The sequence below is a fragment of the Coturnix japonica genome, chromosome 1, assembly GCF_001577835.2.
Source record: "Coturnix japonica isolate 7356 chromosome 1, Coturnix japonica 2.1, whole genome shotgun sequence".
Lineage (NCBI taxonomy): Eukaryota > Metazoa > Chordata > Aves > Galliformes > Phasianidae > Coturnix > Coturnix japonica.
The window spans coordinates 72705386-72725964 of NC_029516.1; the positions used below are offsets into that span (position 1 = coordinate 72705386).

General features: G+C 44.0%; 2 long non-coding RNA genes across 2 annotated transcripts; both read left to right on the forward strand.

The window, feature by feature from the left end:
• The first annotated feature begins 5748 nt into the window (after window positions 1-5748).
• LOC107320342 lies at window positions 5749-12079 on the forward strand. The gene is made up of 3 exons (XR_004308910.1): window positions 5749-5857; window positions 6248-6509; window positions 11074-12079. It is a non-coding gene; the product is annotated as an uncharacterized LOC107320342 (long non-coding RNA).
• A 1093-nt stretch (window positions 12080-13172) lies between these two features.
• Window positions 13173-18746, forward strand: LOC116654051. The gene is made up of 3 exons (XR_004308912.1): window positions 13173-13324; window positions 18359-18495; window positions 18610-18746. It is a non-coding gene; the product is annotated as an uncharacterized LOC116654051 (long non-coding RNA).
• The last annotated feature ends 1833 nt before the right edge of the window (window positions 18747-20579 follow it).

A 20579-nucleotide genomic window follows, 5' to 3' on the forward strand; every position in this document is an offset into this window, starting at 1 on the left:
TCAGCTACAACACTGCTCACCAGTGAGCAGCCTTAGTGGCACATATTATTCTCCTGAAAATTCTACTTTTTTCTCTTTTTTTTTTCTTTCTTTTCCAAAAAATAGTGTTGTTGTGCAGCTCTGAATATGTGCCTTTCTCAGCTGATAAGAGACGTCTTCTTACCGCATCTGGGGGTCTGATAAAGCCACAACACTGGCTGTCTACTTTCTCCTTTGATTTGCCTTCCCTGCCTCCAGGATGGGTTGCAATTGATTCTTTTCCTTAAGTCTGCTCTCTGTAGTGAGCCTCCATCATTGCATGTCGACCCCTTTGCCTTCTCTGTTGCCCATTTCACTTCTCTTTTTTGTTTCTGTCTTTTTCCCTGCCTTCTATTAATTTCTCAGCACCTTTCAAGTGTCATCATGAAAATCTGTGGCCAAACTGTGAAGGGTTCTTTCTTCCTAGTGGGCAGTTTCTTCCCTTTCCTTATGTTCAGATGAAAATGTATGAACCGGAATTCTCCTAACTACCAAAGCCAAAATGGGCTAAACCAAACTCCTATCTGGAGAGTTCCTGTTCACCACAGCTTATCATATAAAGCTGACCCCAATCATGGGAATGATTTTCTACTAAATGAGAATAAAATGGAAAAACAACTTCAAATTTCAAACTGGATCTCCACTTTCCATTTAAAGCGCTGAACTTGAAATATTTAATTCATCCTTGTTCAGCTGGAATTTAAAATGGTGTCAGAGTGATGAGTGCAGTACCTGGGACCATCATTTTAAGACTCACCTCTAAGCAAGACCATCTCCCCAGTGGAGAACAGGATTAGGTGTTTTCAAATCTCAGCTTTCATGAAGCCCTGCAGCAGCATCCAAGGCATAATGCTACTTTTCTTTTTTTTTCCTCCATTTCAGGCTTAAATTTTATTTAGTCAAAATCCCAGGGTACAATCCAAGGATAGCCTGAACAATTCCCATGGCTGTTTCTCTGACTTAACTCTTATGAAGACCTTTGACAACTACTAGTATTCAACACTAGAATTTCGCTGGCTATAGATGTCAGTTCCTTTAAGCTTCAATTATCCTTAGCTTTTCTCCCTCTCTTCCTCTCTTTTTCTCTTGATGGGCTGCTGGCTTTGACACACAACTGACCACAGTGAAGTGTCTTTCTTTGACAGCTTGCTCGTGGTTGTTATTTATCTCCCCTCCCATGCCTTTTAGCACCCTGGTTTCTTTGCCAGATATAAAGTGAACCTCAGGGAAAGCAGAGTCGAAGCTGAGAGAGGCAGGAGAAGGATTAATCCCAGAGGAAACCATGATCAGCTGAGTTTTCAGTTTGAAGTTCTGGAGCTGGAGGGCTGCATTCCCTGACGGACTAGAAATAACTGCAGGTATGAAGCTTGACATTAATGCATCGTGGCTTAAATCCTTTTGTGCTCACCAACCCGAATTCACTGTAGTTACATGGCACAATGAAAGGTGCAGGCCAAAAAGAAATAATAATAACAGTAATAACTATGCTTTGTCTGGAGAGAAGATAGAAGCATTTCAAATCATTTCTTTGGTGAATAGTTCTTCCTGGTGTTGATTTGATTTTGTTATACATATACAAAGCATTCAAGCTAAATGCTTCTGCTAGCTCAATTACTGTAGTTTACTTACCAAGGCTCTGTTAAATGCTTTCAAGCATAAGTCCCTTCTGTACCATTAAGGAAGCTTTCCATTTCTGTGATACTGTATTAAGCTTCACACTTCCACTCCCCCGTGGACTTGGGCTTGTAACTGGATCCTAATACATTCTATTATGCAAACCAAAAGGATGAGGAAGGCTGGGCTATAGAAGGACATTTAGGAACTGCTATCCTAAATTTCTCCTAGCAGATAATTTTGTGCCACTTAATCATTTCCCAAATTTTCAACAGTATGCCTGAAGCCTGGCTGTTTTACCTGACACCATGTTTTCCTTGTGTTCATTGCATTTCAGTTAACATGGTGGCTTGAATGAGGAAAAACACAGCCAGGCTCCTCTGAGGAGGCTCCTTGACCTAGTTACTGTACAAGTTCTCAATCCTGTAATCTCAATCAATATCTCAAGTGGACATTGAGTTTTAGGAGTGAGGGAACGTTATTACTGACAGAAGTAGGAAAGAGGAACTCCACGTTCTTCTGCTGAGTTTGAGACAGAGAGCCCTCGCAAAGCATTCATGGCCAGCTCTCCCCTGTGTGAAGAGAAATGAAACTATATCCCCAACAGCCCAGCAAATCTCTGTTGAATTTCGTCTAGTGCCACAAAATCTGCTTTTCTGTTGGCTGGTGTCTCAGAGTGTTAGCTGTTTGCAAACACGCTGCTACCCATGTGTTTATTTGTGATTATCCCAAAGGCATATTCGCATATTCCACAGACACTCCGTGTTTTAGATTAAAATGAAAAATCGTATGGAAATGTAAGCAGAAGATGCCAGTGACTCTGCTGTGTTTAAAAACAAGGACTGGGCTGTGATATGGCTTTAGTGACTAACCACAAGGGAAGAAAACCAGCAGACCCAATATGGGTGAGTTGACGAGTTCCTGCTTTCTAAAAAGAAAAACCCAACCAAAAGGCCCAACAATAAACAAACAGCAAAGTTTTCCTATCTGGAGGCTCACAACATTTCCTGAAGTGTGGACTACCTCCTGTTTGAGAAGCTGCCTTGTAGATGTCTCCCCTTTCATTCAGAACCAGGGGGGATGTGTTTCCTCTTCTTGGCAAATTAATAACTCCCCTGCCACAGCTCCAGTGATCGCTTAGAAAGAGAAGTCATATGCTGAGGGTATTTTGTGTATTGTTAACATCTTTAAATGTGCTTTAGCATCTGGAAGCAAGAATGAACCACAGGACCGTCAGATTTGCATCGCCTGTGTTTAACATCTATGAGCTCAGAAACTGAGGGAGGAAAGAGATTTTCAGAGAATATCACCGCTAAAATCTGCCACAAGGCTAATGAGAGGCTGGGTTAGAACTGCTTGGGTAAAGCTGCTCTTTTCTGCATGCAACTGAATCCTACTTGTCTGTGCAGAGGTGTGCCCACCACGATAAAACAGTAAATACATAAGTTAATCAATACTTGCAAAGAGAAATACACTAGTAGAATCATGAATCAGTAAGTTTGGGAAATACCACTAAGATCAATAAGCCATGTCCTTCAGTGCTACATGTATATGTTTCTTGAACACNACATCCAGGGATGGTGACTATTACCACCTCCCCAGGCAGCCTGTTCCAATGCCTCACCACTCTTGCTGAGAAGACATTTTTCCTAATAGCCAATCTGAATCTCCCCTGGTGCAATGTAAGGCCATTCCCTCTCATCCTATCACTGTTACCTGGGAGAAGAGGTTGACCCCCATCTCGCCACAACCTCCTTTCAGGGAGTTGTAGAGAGTGATAAGGTCTCCCTTGAGCCTCCTCCACAGACTTGATTCTCTCAGCTGCTCTTCTAAGACTTGTGCTCCAGATATTAAACAAGGCTGGCACCTGTACTTCCTATGCTTTCTGTTTATAATGCATACTAGATGCAATTGCCATGTAAGGTTGCATTTGCCATGAGGCAAAAAGACTCTAAGTGAACAACAAAGCACTGGCTAAACCTTAGATAGTATAAGGCTTATTTTTAGCAGTGATTGATAGTCTCTGGTCTAACTATGAGCTAGACCAGAAAATTACCTACTCCATCAGGGGGCAAGCAGAGATCATGAACTTCTTTGTATGGAATCCCTGCCACCTTAGTAGTCTCCTCTGATGCATGTGTCCTCATATAAAACTTTGATAATCTTGTGGCTGGAGGATGTTTTGAGGGAGCTTCCACTTGGGGTTGCTCATAGTATTCCCCTGATTCTGATGTCTTTTGATTTGCAGTACTTGAGTTATCCTGATGCTTTCATGGGGGAGTGTTAGGGAAACTGTTGATCACAGCCTGAACCTCTGATTAACCATCCGAGGCAAGTGATAAGTCAGCTGCAGGAGCACAGGTGAAGATAATTCAGCTGTGCTTCCAGAAGGGGTGAAGCCTGAATCCACCTCTCCTAGATCCCATTTAAGGGCTGACCACCACTAAAGTAGCATCTCTTTCTGGAGGTTGTTCCTGTGTGGAGTTTTTGTGGTAGGCCTCAATATTGGTGAGCATCTATCTTGACTGTGAGCCTCAGCATTGGTGAGTTTTTTCTTATATACTCTCTGGCTATCCATTCACTTTGTAATTACAACTATACATTTGTATAATTGCAACTATACAGGAAGGCGTAACTGCTTTCATGCAACAAATGAAATATGTATGCGTCAGAAAGAAGTACCACTCTGGAAACTGTAGCTATCAGCTGCCAATAGTTTAACACACAGATCACTGTCCTGCAGGGCTGGGAAGCCTGCAGTGTGGTTTGAGAGTAGCTAATCCAAACTTTATCTTAATTTTAAATCAGATGGTGCCCTATTTCCCAGTAATGGCCATAAGGCAGGCATGTAGATGAGAAATGACAGCACATGCCTGTGCCTGGTTCAGGTTGCATTTGCACAACTTCATCAGCTGGTGCTGTATGGGTGTACAGATGTACAAGCTGAAACATTATCCCCACCACTCTCCTCTAACACAGCATTCTGGAAACCCTGATTTTGAGGGACAGAGAGACAGATTTTTATTGGGTGGTGGGAAATCCTTGCCTGCAGTCCACTATGGCTTTATGGCATTGCATTAGTAGACTGTCTACTCACATGGCATCAGTGAGAGGCACAAACTGCTCCCCATGCTGTGGGTTTTCTCCCTACAGCTGGATGGTGGGTGGCAGTGAGTATGTGCTAGGTTCCTTGGTAAGGAAGGAGCAGCAGGTCCATGTGAGGACCGGTGCTTGAGCCCTCCCTCCCAGCGCAGGGACAATCTGTAAGGATGCTGTTTAGCCAATACATATTTTCCTCTTTAGTATATAACGGTAACCTGAATAAAAGGTTTGAATTACAAAGCAGGCTCACCCAGCACATTCTGTGAGCAATGACTGCCATTTATGTCAAGAAAATAAAGAAGAGGGGGACAGAGAGTGTGAGCACATGGGCAGCAGCAACTGACCATGAGGGAGAGCGGGCAATTGAACAAGCTGGAAGGGAAAGGCTTACCCAGCTGAAATGAAATGAAAGAAAACCACAATGATAATGGAAATTTGATACAAAAAAAAAAAAAAAAGGATAGATTGTTATTATTGGAAAGTCAAATGCTTTGTTCCAGCAACAAAGCAGTATTGTTCACAAAGGCTGTATAATGATGGCTCCTCTTCCCCTTTCCTGTACCTTCTTACCTGCCTTGCTGGTGAATTGGGCCTGGAGATGTACATTGCAAGGGAGCAGGAGGAGGGGATGGACAGCTGTGGGGCTGGGGCCACACCGTGTCCCTCTGTGTCTCACCCCAGACTTCATCCCCTCTCTCCATCTGCCTCTCCTCTTGTATCTCTCACCCAGCCCCTTTGCCATTCCCATCCCTTCTCTTCAGGTGCCATTCTGCCCCTGCCCCTCTCTCTGTCCTTCCTTCCCTCCTTTTCACTGATGTGCTCTATTTTTCCTTCTGTCTGCTCCCTCCATCTCCTTTTTCCCACTTCCCCATCCCTCAGCTGTGCTCTCCTTTCCCCACTTCCCTCTCGCCTTCTCCCTCCCTGCCTGCGCCCTGTTACTAATGTGCAGTAATGGTATGGCTGGAAAGTCATTTGCGCTCCCCTTCTCTTTATTTTTTTTTTCCTGCAGTATTATTAAAACTGCTCCATCACTGGCTGTAATGGGAGCGTCTGTATTTTCTCCCTCGCCTGTATCCCTGACATGACATAATGCCTGCCCTCACCAAGACGCTATAACACCAAGGTAATTGAAACATAACTCACCGTAAATTACAGGCCCTTGTTCCACGCAGGGCCCTGGCCATGCTTCCTGGAGCTCATTCCAACTGGAAGCTAAACATTGCTTTAAAAGGGATGCTTAAGCAAAACAAAGCCATTTAAAGACCAACACAAACATGGAGAGGGAGGGGAACAGGGGGCTTGTTCTCTCCTGCAAGCGCAGGCTCCTGCCTATGCAGCAGTAGATGCTTCCTATGGCTTTTCTTTGCTTTGTGTGTACAGAGCTGGTACACCAGGGCTGAGGTGTCCTTTGGGAAGCCAGCAGTAGCAAACAGGAAGCTTCCCTGTCCACAGATAGTCTGGGTCCAGCGCAGGCCATAGGAACAACTTCTTAGTTCCCATGTTTTCTCTGCAGGTTGCAAGGCTTTGTTGGGAAGCTTGCTGTGCCAGTCAGATGTGGCAGCCTAAGGCTCTGCCTATCCCTGTGGGTCTGAGTTCTTCCATTGCAAATGTGTGACAACCAAACACAAGCCACAAATCAACATGGGTTTTAGGAGCCTCAGCACTGCAAGAGGCCCCACACATGTAGCAATGGACAGGAACTAAAGTATTTTGTGACCACGAGACTTGGAAGATCCTCGTGGTTTTGGTCACAGGTATCTGCTTAGTTACCTCGGGTAAGTCATGTCTCTTTCCTCTGTGCCTCAGTTCCCCCTTCCATAAATAAGAGTAAAAATACCAGCTGCTTTTGCAAGCAGCCTGTGGACCAGTGATATAAAAAGTATATGAAGATGAAGCAGGAATAACAACAATACAAAGCCCTGGGCCTTGGCTGGCTCTGTGCCCTTCAATAAAGCCAGACCAACATCCCATGGCTCAGCTACCCCTCCCAGTGGCATAGCCCAGTGAGCTGGCTGGGTTGGGTTTCAAACTATCATCTCTTGAAATTTTAAGCAAAGGCACTAAAAACAGTGTAGTGATTCTTCTTTTGTAATAGAAATGAGTATCTGGATACTTTGAAAAGGTCAGGATTAGACAGAACAGCCTATCTCTCACAAGTATGAACTGGAGTCTGTCCAGGGCCTTTCCATTCATTGTCAATGGAGACCATGGTCTAAATGCGTGCCTTGATGTTATGGGGCTGGTGTTGTAGGAACAACAGAGTTTTGTGAGAAAAAGCCCTCAGTGCAATGCCTCACAAAACACAAAGTGCTTTATACCAGGGAATGAGATTTACTGTTTGTCCAGGATGAAATGGCAAAAACTCAGGGAACTACAGCCTTGTGACCGCTCCAGTTTTCCCTGGAGCCCTTCACAGCTAAAACTGCTACAGCCAGCAGCCTAGAAGACACTGCAAACTTCTCTGGAAGAACCAGTGGAGTTCTCTAAGGGCTGGCACTCAGGCAGCCAGGTAAAAGTCCCTTTGCTGTGATGCTTTCTGCTGGATATATCCACCAGGGCTCCATGCTGTGGGTGATGCACAGGCTCACAAACAATTACTGCTGAGCAATGATGGACAGAGGTTGCAGCTGCAGAAGCAAAGCCTTGGCAGCAGCCATTCTGCAGTGTTAAGCAATGCATTTCTGAAGCAGTTCTGTCAGCAGAGAGCAGCTTGCTCATGGGGCCTTAGAGCTGCTCCATGGGTCTTCTGTGTTCCTGGTCCATGGTGCCTTCCCACTGCCCTTCTGGGCTTCCTGGGGACAGGAGAAGCCAGGCTGAGGACAAGGAAACGTTATGTGAAGAAGCCTAGCCTTCTGTTCAGTAGGTTAGCACCTGAAGCAAGTTGATGCTCTGTACCGTGCCACTCCTGCTCAGGCAGCTGCAGCAGCAGTAGCGTGGTAGTGCCATAGGTGCATGCTCTCCCACCCCCAGTTTTCCCTGGTGCCTGCTTTGAGTTGATTGCTTTCTGTGAGGCCTGCCACATGCCCCTTGAAAGCATTTCCATCAACCCTCTTACCATAGCTAAGGTTTCAGCAATCTCACCCCTCCTCTCCTTGACATTATTAGTTTATCTTTGTCCACTGGCAAGGTTCCCGAGCAATTCAACAATAACAGTTGTTTCTCCGTGGCTGAAAAAGTCATCTCTAGCTCTGGCTGTTATTGATCATCTTACAGGAACTGGACATTTTCTTTTTCCTTTCCCATTTTTTAAAATACATATTTTCAGTCAATTTTACCGCTCGTGAAAGACTGATAGTGTTGACTACAGCTAGACTTAGCTCTGTATGGCTTCCCTTGTGCACACCTCTCTTCTAACACGCTGCAGCACTGGCCTGCAGTAGCTTCTGGCTCTCCCAGCCAGGAGGTGCTCTGTCTGGATTTATTCACTAGAACAGGCTCAGTGTTGGTGGGACAAGTCAGGGTGATGTGCTTTGCCCACTGCACTCTCTTCCCAGTAATTCCAGGCTTGTACTGAAATCAGACAAAGCTGTGACTCATCTCACAGCACCGCTGTTCCCTCTTCTCTCAGCTTCTTCAGTTCACAGCTCTTAGCTGAGGCCAGCCGGTGTGAAGCAAGCTGTGCAAAATCCTGGGATGCCTCCTACCCTTCTGCCTCCCATGCAGGCAAATGGCTGTCGAGCTTCAATCTGCCCAAGCAAACGGGGTGGCAAAGACAAGTGACCTACTTCTTGAGACGCCCTGGTACTTCAGCATCCTCGCTTTCCATCAGCCCTCCAGGAATCACGTGCTAAGCCCCTGAGGAAAGCACTGAATTGCAACTCCCATGTCAAATCACCATTTCTAAATGAAATACTAAAAAGTTTAACCTGTCATTTCATTTTCAGGGCATTGTTCCTTTTTTTTCATTTTATATATATATCTGAACATAAATTATAGCCTGTTTGGTGGGGGTTGAGAAGCATTTGAGGCTAAAACTGAAATTGAGTTTTTGATTTTGAAGCATTGATTTAAAATAGAGGGGAGGAATTCATTTTAAATCAATTCAGAATTTCTGGTGAGAACATACTCATTTTTTCCCTTGTCTTCTTTCTCCTCTCCTCCCTCCCTCTGTTGTACTCTAACAGGTAAAGCAAAAATAACAGCAAGCAAGGACACACATCAGCGATGCTGAGGTTTTCATTAAAATGTTTTAAGTTGAGGCCATGAATATATTCATCTTCCACCCTCTGTGGGGGAAGCGTAGCACACGTGTAGCAAGCCTGAGAACAAAATGGCTGTATTCTCAGCAAACCAACTGGGATCCCAAATATTTAGTGCTAAGATCTCCCTTTGGTAGTCATGTGGCTGGGCAGAGATTCACACTGTGAGCATTGCCTTGCCCTAGGAGCCTTGCCACCTCCAGCCCACTTGATGGCCTTGCAGGGACCAAGCTGTGGGCTCCCCATCCCCACAGCAGGCCTGCCCTGAGCCCTGCAGCCAAGCTGCCTTGCATTTAATTGCATTGCCTTCCTCCTTGGCTTGTTTTCTGCCCAGATCTTGTTTGTCCCGCGTCCCTGAGGAGTGCTCTGGGCTGCTCAGTTAATTGGAAGTGGCTAAAGCCATAGGCGGCAGCTATGGGGGTGGAGTTGGTGGTGTTGGCTTCGATTTGAGGATGCTGTTGAAAATCTTTGTCTTAGTTTAGCAGTCATTCACTATTAGGGTGAAATGCTTGCCTGGGCACCTGCGGGGGATTTCTGAGATGTCCCAAGGGGCCAGAGGAAGTGATGGCAATTAGTTTAATCTGTGCTGTGCTTTATTAAGAGATGGTGAAGAGTGAATGAGCTGGAAAGGAGGAGAGGGGAGTAAGGCTGAGTAAAATGATGTGGGAACAAGTTGTATGTTGGGATGAGGAAGGGCAAGGAGCATGCACACACTGCCAGTTGTACAAAAAAGTGAATGAGAAGGAAAAGGCACAGCAGTAAAATGTCTGTGACGTGTGCATCTGTAGCATGAGGGAAGAGTAGAGAAGGGGATGTGCATAATGCAAGTCCTTGAAGCCAGCTTTGCTGGGGGAGGGAGCAGGCTGGAGGTGCATGTGCTGGTAAGCCAGCTCCTGGGCATGGTGACTGGGAAGGGCTGCAGAGATTCCGTTTATGCTGATGACACATCTTTCCACTTGGGCAAATGGACGGATTCCCTTTCTAAATCACTCCAACGTGATTTTAACAGCAGGCAGAGGTGGCTTTTGGATAATAAATGGGTACTAAACCCTAAAGAGACGGAGGCTGTGTCATACAGAACAGATGGTAAATTAAAAAGAATGGAAGCTTGTGACTTTGCTTAGCTTTGCTCTGAGCCGGGGAACTCTCACTCTTGTTATGCTAAGTATTTAGTATTTACATCAAAAGGTTGCTTCCTTGCCTGCCCTGACGTGGAATATCACAATTATGTATAATAGCATCAAGATCACACTGATTAGAGAGGTGGCAGGAACGGCGAGACCGCATGATGATGATCATCATCATCATTCTTATTAGTGATCATCAATAATTAGTAATTGCATTGTTTATTCTTCATCAGTGGTGGTAAAGGCATCCAGACGTGCCAAAAGGTTTAAAAATCATCTTGCTTTGTTTTGTTTACTGACAGAGGAAGTCTCCCTCTGTATTTGCTTTTTCACTTGGCATTGCCTGAGTCCCTGGTTCACCTTCTAAAGGGTATTCAGGACAGTGGTTTGTGCCCTCTGACTTCAATGGGATGCAAGCATCTGCTAAGGGTTAAGAAGATACCTAAATACAGTGCAGAGCCTTTGGGTTGGGCCGTGCTCTGAAGTGCAGCCAAGACGACCTGCTGACAGAAAGGGCACCCGTGCTACCTGGCCAGATCCAGATGGTATTTAGGGAGTTGTGATGTGATTGTTGTCATTCTCAAAGTGTGAGCAAGTACATGTTCATAAGCCAAAGGTGTGTTCTGGTATTTCTCAGGCTATTGCATGGCCCTGTGGACTGGGAAAACTGGGATTGTGGGACAAAATTTTGTGAAGGGTCTTAGTGAGAAGGCATGCAAATACATGAGCAGAGGAAATTACTGCTTTAAACACAGAAGCAGCCAGTTGAAGTAACACTGTTATTGCTTCTCTGTCTGATATACATAAGACGGAGCAAATCCTAACAACTGAAGACATAGAGGCAATTGCTTACCACCACCATAAAATATTGATCTTCCACCCCTCCCCGAGCTGAAAGTGCTGTTTCTTTCAGGTTTGGGCTCTTTTTGGAGCCTTCTGGGGTCAGCAGGGTCTCAATTTGGTTGTTCAGTGTTTTCAGAGTGGCATATTGGAAGTTGTTTGTACCTCTTTAGCAGGTATATGAGGAAGAAAGAATGAAGACAGCACTATCAACCTAGAATTTTACTTGGAAGATCTGAGAGAAAACAATCCTTCATCTTCTGGGACTTGAGTTCTCTCATAGCCTTGCTGGAAAAGATCTTTAAACCAAGTGCTTCTGTCTCTACTGAAATCTCAGAGGGAGAAGAAAAGGAAGAAGATGAGAGTGCATTATGTTTTGATTGTAGTTCCACATAAAAGGGCATTTATAGCCCAAGCTTCTCTGTTTTGCAGGCTCCAAATCCCCACAAATTCAGGGCAGTGTTCTTGAATTTGCCTACTTAATGACAAATACATAAACTTACTTTGAGATAAATTGTCAAGGAAGCCCATGAAAGCTGGAAGAAGGAACTGGACAAGAGAAGAACTTAAGCTAATAATTATTTGTCTGTTTTAATTTAAAGTCTTTAATTCTCCTCCCAGTCGATTTATGCACTTCGGAGACTGTGTATTATATACCTATTTTAAAAATAAAATAACCAAGAAACATAATTTCCTTTAATGTTTTGAGGGGAGAAAAATCCAAGAGGTGAAACCCTGATGTTCAAGCTGAATTACTGTTTCTGTTATTTACGATGAAGGCCTGTAGTAACCAACAAAGAGGAGCTCTTCAGTGTATCCATCACCATACAAATGTGGGGTGCAGATGTTCCCTTCCCCTATGAGCTCATTGACTCAACAGACAAGACAAATTCAGGCTGCAAGATGGATCGGTCACACACTCTGTACAGAAGTGGGAGATCCAGATATGCTTTCAGGAAGCTGAGCGTGCAGCTAACCTGCTGATGGAGTAGTGCAGTCTAATAGGATGATTGATGAAGCTGGAACATAAATACATGTTTGTTTATTATGTCACTACAGCCATCTTTGTGAAAGGACTGTGTTTTTAAACATGAAAAACGCCCTGGGAATGGTCCAAAGAGTAGAAAAGAAAGGATGGAAACAAGTAGGGATAAACAAACAACAACAAAATAAACCACCCTGCAGGTAAGATTATTTGTTGGGTTGTTTGTTTTTTCTGTGGGCATTATTTGGTGAGGAGCTTAATAGAAATTCAATAATGCAAACTTACTTTGATCCTTTGATTTGTTTGCATTTACACTCATAATTTTCCAGGATTTAGATTTTCATGATAGCAATAAAACAGTAACCGTGCTCTCTCATCAATTAATAATTTCAGTGGGTTTTCCACTGGTAAGATATGATAGGTTCAACAGTAAAAACAGATCCAACGAATAGGCAAGAAGGCTCTAAAGAAAAGAGAGAGGACAAATATAAGAAATGAAAAACGTAAAGACCAAAGCTTGAAAAGCAAAAAATAAGTAATAATCTTCCATGTTAACTGTTCTACCACTCCTTATTAGCATGGTAAACTTCCCCTACCAGCTCTGACACTTAGGCTTTTAGAGAGGTACAGAAAAGCAAAGACTTTGGTTGTACTGATGCGGTCAGCAGGTAGCACTCAGGACACACTAATACAGATGCTTCAGAGTGGATTGAAGTACCTTGCCGTGGTTTTCAATCCTATTTGTGGACCTTGGAAAAACTGCCTGGTGGAGGTACAGATCCCTTTGTCAGAAACTTAGGTTTAGAGACATTAGAGTGACTTTTCTTTTACTTTTGTGTTTCCTTTTGACACAGCCCATAAGCCATTAGCAACGCTGAATAAGTTGAAAAATGGTGCGTTAGATAACGGAGCCTGAATAGGGCCTTTAGAGGCTGGTTCTGCACAGGACTGACAACTTCCAGCTTCAGAAGTACACACATTGCCCGTGAGGTTACATCCCTGGGTCTGTTTGTAGAGACAGGCTGCTGTGCTGTCGGAGTAAGCTGTTAGTCAAAGCCAGAGAGAGTGCTGCAGTCAGCTAAGAAGGTCAAAAAGGCAAAGCCTTCAGTGATCAGAAGCGTTTTGGGGTTGTAACAGCACTCAGGCTTTTCTGAACTATCCTAACATGTTTTTTTCCCCCAGGGCTGTTAAAAATATATCTCTCCTTTTAAGATTGTGACAGAGGTGTACAGATAGTTCTTTGAAGAAGTAATTTCCCCCCCCCTCCCCCCTTTTTTTTTCCTTCAGATTTTCAACTTTCAGTGTCATTTCAAATTTCAGAAAATAAGTGTGGAAAACAGGCTGATGACAGCTTTGTGACATCCACCCCTCTGCCTCTGAGTGCCTTTTATCCAACAGGAAAACAAAGCATTCAGTTAAGGAAGACTGGAAAAATTAAGGTACGCGCTTTCCCTTTCTCCTCTATCCACTTCTCAGCTACCTGTGCTTATCATTTGCCTGGTGATGGGATTTTTGTCCGCTTTTCTCCACCTCCTATAGGTTTTAATCTATCTCATCTCCTACCTGTTTCCTGTAGGGCATCGAAACTCAGATGCCAGCTCCATTAAAATAAGGTTGAGTGCCTCTTACATTATAAACAGCCTTGATTAGTGGCAATAGTATTTTCGTCTCATCAGCAGCAAGTTCAAGGCAACTGCTGTCCACGTTTAAATGAATCCAGCTTTGCAGCCATATTCACAAGCATAGAAACAGTGCTGCATTCTGTGCTTAATTACATTTGTATGGGGTCTCACTCTTCAAGTCATTTTGGAGAAGCTGGTGCTATTGATTTCATAAAAGATACATAAATCTGACTGCCATTTCTGCTATTAAACTTCAATAGCTGGCTCTCTGTTGGACCTTAAGATCTGTCTCTTCCCAGGAGCTGGTGTGGAATGCACAGGGACACTGATGTGCTTTTGTTTTAGGAACTACTGGCCAGCAGGCCTTTTTCAGGCTCAGGTTAGAATGTCTGTTCTCAAGGCAATTAGGATGGACAAAAATAGCTTCCCTCTGCACAGGCAGAGGAAGGGGAGCTGGTCTCACTCAAATAAGGGGGATTTTTGTTTTGCTTGAAAGATGTTTGAGAGACAGAAGAGGTGTCATGGATTTAGTCAGGCAGCTGCACTGCGCTCTGAGCAGCAGATCAGTCTGCTGATGCATAGGTGGACCAGTGTGGAATGGATGGGATGGTTGTACAGATATACAATGAGAAAAAACATGAGCTTTTTGCACTTTGCTTCTGGTTTTGAAGGCTTTGATGATTCTGGAACTTTTCCTCACATCCCCCTAAGCAAAAAAAAAAAAAAAAGAAAAAAAGAAAAAGAAAAATCAAACTAAACTTAAGTTGGTTTTTTTTTTCATATGTGTCTGTTGTGGGTAAAACAGTCTCAGTTCAGGGAATTTCACTGAATTTGATTTATTTCCAATTAACATAAACCTTTATTTACTGATTCTGGTGTTGGAAAACAAAGAAGACTTTAATAATTAAACACTGAGGGAAGTTTCTTTCTTCCCCCTTCCCCAGGCTCTGCTTCAGTTCAATACCTTTCTCCCACCAGCTCTCCCCAACCCCATTTTTGTAGGTGGCTGGGTTGGTTTGTGATGGTTTCTTGTTCTTTTCTTCCTCCTCTCCTTCCTTCTCTTGTGTTTCCTGCTCCTTTCAGTCTGTGTATTCCATGGACCACAGTCCCTTGGGGTGTTGTTCTTTCTCCCCTGTGGGTCCCCAACAGCCAGGAGCACCTCCCTCTGAGTCCTGTTCCCAGTGCACCCTGTGCCCCATCCTGTAGCCCTCAAAACCCTGCAAATGATACTTAAGCCAATGCCTTTTTGAATGAATTGGAGGAGAGACTGCTGCATTCAGGTAATTGTTGCAGGCAGGACCCTGGGAGGAGAAGAAATCTGACAATATATGATGTAAGGCCTGGGGAAAATTCCAATGAGAGTCCATGGTGTCATGCTTTGTATGTGAGAGGAGGGAATTTCTACCTTATAGAGTGCTATATCCATTTTCTCACAGTAGGAAACCAAGGTTAGAAGGTTGCTAATTTTTTTTTGTTCTGGAGAAGTCTGATGGGAAGAGCATTAGACAGGAAGCCACCAGGAGCCCAGGTCTGCTCTCAGCCCTGCTGCTGGCTTCCTGGATCCAGCACTTCAACTTCAAAATGCTTTTTTCCTCATAGGTTCTCCAGACTTTGCCTGTTATGGTGTGTTTAGTCTGGAAGCTGTGCAGAACAGGCTCTGCCTCTCTTGATGAGTGCAACACCCAATACAATGGAGCTCAGTCCCTGCCAAAGCCTTGAGGCACAACTGTAATACAAATAATAAATAATAATACTGTTAGCAACAGAGCATACATATTTATATGAAAATGTACTGATGCAAATCACCTTTTATTGACAGCCCTGCTCAGCATACACACAGTGATAGGATTACATTATATCTGTGGCCATAGCTTGATGCACACAAAGTGCAACCCATGAATTAAACCAGAGATGATCTCTGCTAAAGGCACCAGCATCCTTACTCACAAGCTGTAGCAGAAAAACCTCTTGACTAACATATGGCTCCAGAGACACCTGGCCACACAGAAGGAGTGTGAGAACAGGAGCTCCCCTCTTTTATGCATCTGGGTTCAGCATGCAAGGTCTGGCACTGCACTTCCATGCACTGCCCACACATGGATGACAGTCAAGTAGGGAATAGTCCTTCCTATCTCCTCCTTTATTCTCTCCTTGTCTTCCATCCTCTTCTTTCCAGTCTGTGGTCAGGAAGGGATGTCAGTGCTGTGTTCTAGACTCAGGAGAAATGCAACCTGGTGTGTTTCCCAAGGCACCTGTCACTGTGGGAAGATGTATTCCTCAGCAGTATAAACCCTTTTGCTGTAGCCACCATCTCAGGGCCAGAATCTGGGCACTGGTGCAGAGGAAGCTCTGAAGAACACACACCAGCACCCAGACACAGTGACAGATATTCTACGCCGGTGGTGGCATCTCCCTTAGTCATCAGCATGGAGTGTGCTTCAAGCAGCTCCACATAAACACCGCCTTCAGACGGCGAAGGGAAATATTTTAACTCACCCACATCCCACAAATGCGACTACAGATCTCTCCATGTCAGCAACAGAGCTGTCATCGCCCTCGACAAATAGACAGAGTGTTGCTTGTTTTTCTGTGATTTCTTCCCCATAGCCATCTTTGAGGTTTCTTAGGTAAATCTGTGCCTTTTCCCCTTGTCAGGAAGCATGTATACATAGTGGAGGAGGCAGTCCACCCATGCACAGACGTCTCTCTGTCTCCTGTTGTCTAAGGGAGATTCACAAAGGCAGCCAGAGGAATGATTGGGTCCCAGATGCTCAAGAGAAAATGGCAGAGTAATTCTCCACTGCTGCCTACATGTGCTTCGAAAAAACATTAGGAAAGAGATAAATGCATAACTGAAAGGTGCTGAATAATTTGGGGAAATGGGGTCACGCCCACCCACCCATTTGTAGAGCTTAGAGATCTGTATAAAGATGCAAATGAATACATCTGTTGTGTCATTAAATGCAACTGCAGCAACCTAGATGAAAGGGAAAGAGAGTGAGAGAGTGAGGGAGAAGTGCTGACTGGTAATAGCACCACAAAGTTGTCTTCTGAGATGAAGATCTGCCAAGTGCAAAGCCCTAGGCTAGTAGTCTGGGTCTGGGTTGAGCATGCGTTTATTCTCTCTCTCATTCCCTGCTACATCTCATAGTCTCATGGTGGTACGCAGCTCTTTGTAGAAACCACAGCCCCTCATGCGCTTTCTATGAAGGCTGTGGGAGCGGACTGTTGTGGACCCAGTGGTTTAATCACATTTCCACCACCTTGGGGAGTGTGGCTATGTTGGCTGCTCTGCTGCAGGCTGGCATTTTGCAGGGAAGGAAGAGAAAGGAGTCACCTGTGCCTCTGATGGACAGCAGCCCTCTGCTGCCTGAAGCGCCTCTGGGAAGGGAAGGGGGACGAGGTCAAGTGACAAGGCGAAAGCACAGACTGCTGTGAGTAATTGAACATGGGAGTGATCCTGACAGTGTTTCTGGCCCCTCTGGCTGCCTGGGTGAGAGTCAGCTGTGAAGCCAAGGTCTGAAAAGATGTTTCAGAAATGTCAGGGCCACAAGAGACTCTTCATGTGATGCTTGGCAGCAACAGCTTAGGAGGGGGTGGGGGCACGAAGTTCCATCACATACTCAGCAAAACAAAGAGGACACCACAGCTACCCCTTCCCTTCCCCATAATTTCCATCACCCTCTGGAGACCAAGGATGGCCTAATCTCCCTCAATCCTGAACAAAGACACAGAATGGGGACTGTTCATAGAATCATAGAACCATAGAATGGCCCAGGTTGAAAAGGACCACAATGATCATCGAGTTTCAACACCCCTGCTATATGCAGGGCTGCCAACCAGCAGACCAGGCTGCCCAAAGCCACATCCAGCCAGTTCCTTATCTTATTACTTAGGCTGCTCTCTCTATTGTTTATACAAGTGGACTGAATGTAGAATAATCTTCAATTTCCCATATAACTGTCTTGAACATCTACCTTCTAGTTAGTACTGGTTGCTTCCATTTCCCTCCTCCTCTCCTTTTCTTCCTCTATATGTTACGTGAGCACTCTGAATTTCACACCATCTCTCTTTCTGCTCAGTCATATTGAGTTTTCCTCCCTCACCATCCTCTTATGGGACAATGTCACAGTGGCCTCTGATAAACTTTGCTGAAGGAACTCCCAATTCTCATTCATACATAAATCAGTATTTATACAAATATAGAGAGATATTGTATGCTCTCTCCTAATAAATTGTACTTTTGACATTTGGAAAGTTAGCTTTTTCAGAGGACCAAGTATATATATATATATTATTGCTTGGCATCACACTCCCTGTGCTCATACTGAGAATAATCAAATCATGATTGCTGGTCCCTGTAGCTGCTTTCAGGGGCTACAGCTTCTACTGCAACAGGTTGAATGAACATCCAGTGAGTATAACCTTTTACTAACTTCATCAGCCCTGGATCAGTTGGGCAGGCATGAGTGATCACTTATTTTTTGTGTGTTTGCAGGTGCAGAGATATTCACAAATGCAAAAGCACGCCTTAATGTGGCGTTTTAGTACCTATTTTTACTGTTAATGTTGTCCAAAAGCTCGTGCAGGTGCATATGTCTACTTTTCACAGTGACTTTTCCCTGCACTGTTATTAACTAGTCATACACTAATCATCTTGTTAAGAGTGGATCATTGAGTAGTTCTTCTTTTGAGTTATTTATAATTGTCCTAAATGTTTCTCTGTCTTAATTTACGATTCCCAGACTATTTCCTATTGACCTGTGGGTATCAGTGTAATGCATTCATCAATGTGTTTAGTAATTCTGTATTTTGTTTCTTTATACTGATTTCTACATTTGTCCATCTCAGCCTGAATCTCTCATTGACCTAAAACCCAACCTCCAGGAGTAAGCAGCAGCTTCCACATCATCCATTCACTATTCATTGTCCTTCCTAATGAGAACAACATTAGACTTCTACCTCAACACGACTGAAATGATTTCACGGTAGGAAATGATCATCTGTATACTTCAGAAGCACCGGTGATGTTTGCTATTCAAATTAGAATCCTTTCATACTAACTGTTTTATTATCACTATTATTATTTCTATTTGCTGCAGAAAAGAGGAGAATCATTATTTTCCATCAGTTCATTTAGCAGTGGCTGAAAGTTTCTTCTAGTAAACACAAGGATCAGTCTCTGCTCTGAAGAATCAAGTAAGTACAAAAACGCAGTGGCATCTTTTATGCAAAGCATCACCCCTATGCCTTTACTCACTGTGCTTTTCCTTAAATGACTGTAATGAGACTGTTAAGCATTCCAGCCTTGTGACTAATCCCTGCAGGTTTCACCGATGACAATAATATCATATTTCTTCTTATCAATGGGAATTTCCATTTCCAGCTTACTTGTTACCCCGGAGTCTAGAACTGCTGTATAAGTAATAGGAAACCCTCTTTTTTCTTTACAACTTTAGCACAGCAGCTCAATTTGTTTGCAACGTGCTGAGTTTGAGTTCAGATTGCATTTACCTTCTTAGCACCTTCCCTTTGTGACATTAGTCAAGCAACCGCCTGGCCGATCCAGCTTGGTTCTGACAAAACGGAGGAGCTTTGAGATAGAGGCCATTCTGCTTATATGTGATTGCAAATATATATAAAAGACTGAAAGCAGCATTATGAAACCTCCAGCAACTCGGCTACATGCTGCAGCCACTTATTTTCCAGTGACACCACAACACTCTTTTTCCTACCCACCAGCTGGTGGGAAGTGTCAAGCAACAATGCCGGAAGATCACAGGAAGAATTGCTGCCGTCAGACTCCAAACTTAATTACAATGAGAGCAACTCCATCATCCCTGCTGCTACTGGTCTTGGAATGCTCTTGTGCCAAGAATGCCCCTTCATTCCTTGGTAGCTGTTGGTAGGTGGGAGAAAGGATGAGCAGCACTGCATCACAACAAAGGAACTGCTGAATCAGATGTCATCTGGGAATTCTTTAGCAGTAACACCTTTCATGCCAAGGAATCATACTGACCGACTAGCACTCCTCCGTTTTCACAGCCACCGTACAGATGGAGCTGTTTTGTCATCTGTCATGCTGACACAAAGCTGGGACAGACCAGCAGCATGAGAACTCCATCTCCTGATCTGGTCACCTGAGGAAGTTTTATCTGCATCTTCTTTTCTTTATGTCAGACTGACATAAATTGGAATTTGATGTTCACAGTTTTCTGGTGGTAACCTTGGACTAGAAGTGGGTGATTATCAAACACGGACCAATGAATTCAATAAAGCTCTGATTTTAGGAAGCACTTGAAAATGTGGCTTTCTCTAATATCTAAGGTATTTCTTGTCTGGCAAAGGATGTAAATACAGCCAGCCTTAAGCACGTGCTGAGATACACTTGAGGTAAAGACCTCAACTGGTTAAAAAATTGTAACCATACCACAGTGGAAAATGACGATATAAAGCATTTCTCCAGGGCTGTCTGGCACTAATGTCTTTAATACAGCAAGCTAAACAAACTTATGTGGCAGCAGTGACTGTGAAGAAGGACTTTTAACTTGCCTACAATAACTACCTTGCTAGGAGCTGAGCGTTTCAGACAGTATGATGAATAGAGAACAAGAGCCAGTAGAAGATCAGCACGTGGAGGCAGTGTGGAAAGCAGATGTGGATGGGGCAGGGTGCAGAACGCAGCCATAGGAGAACCTGCCTGGAAGCCAAACAGTGACCTCATAAAGTACATGCTGGCAGCAAAAAGCTTGGCTGCACAGGGAAAGATCTGCCAAGCTGTGACTTAAAAATGCAGAAACAATATAAATAAGTATGAATGCATGAGTATGTATGTATAAATAAAATGTATACGTAATGGCCTGCAAAGAAGGCTGGTAAAGGGTTTGTGACCTCCTATGAGTCCATAGCAGATTCAAACCGTATAGGAGGATAAGAAAAAGTGTGGCGATAATATGTGTATGATGATACTGCTTACACCATAGTTGTTACTGCAAGTTAGCGGCAACATAAGACACAGGCAGAGTTAGAAGAACCATCACGTTACAGAGCTGATGGAGGGGCCAGTGTTCAG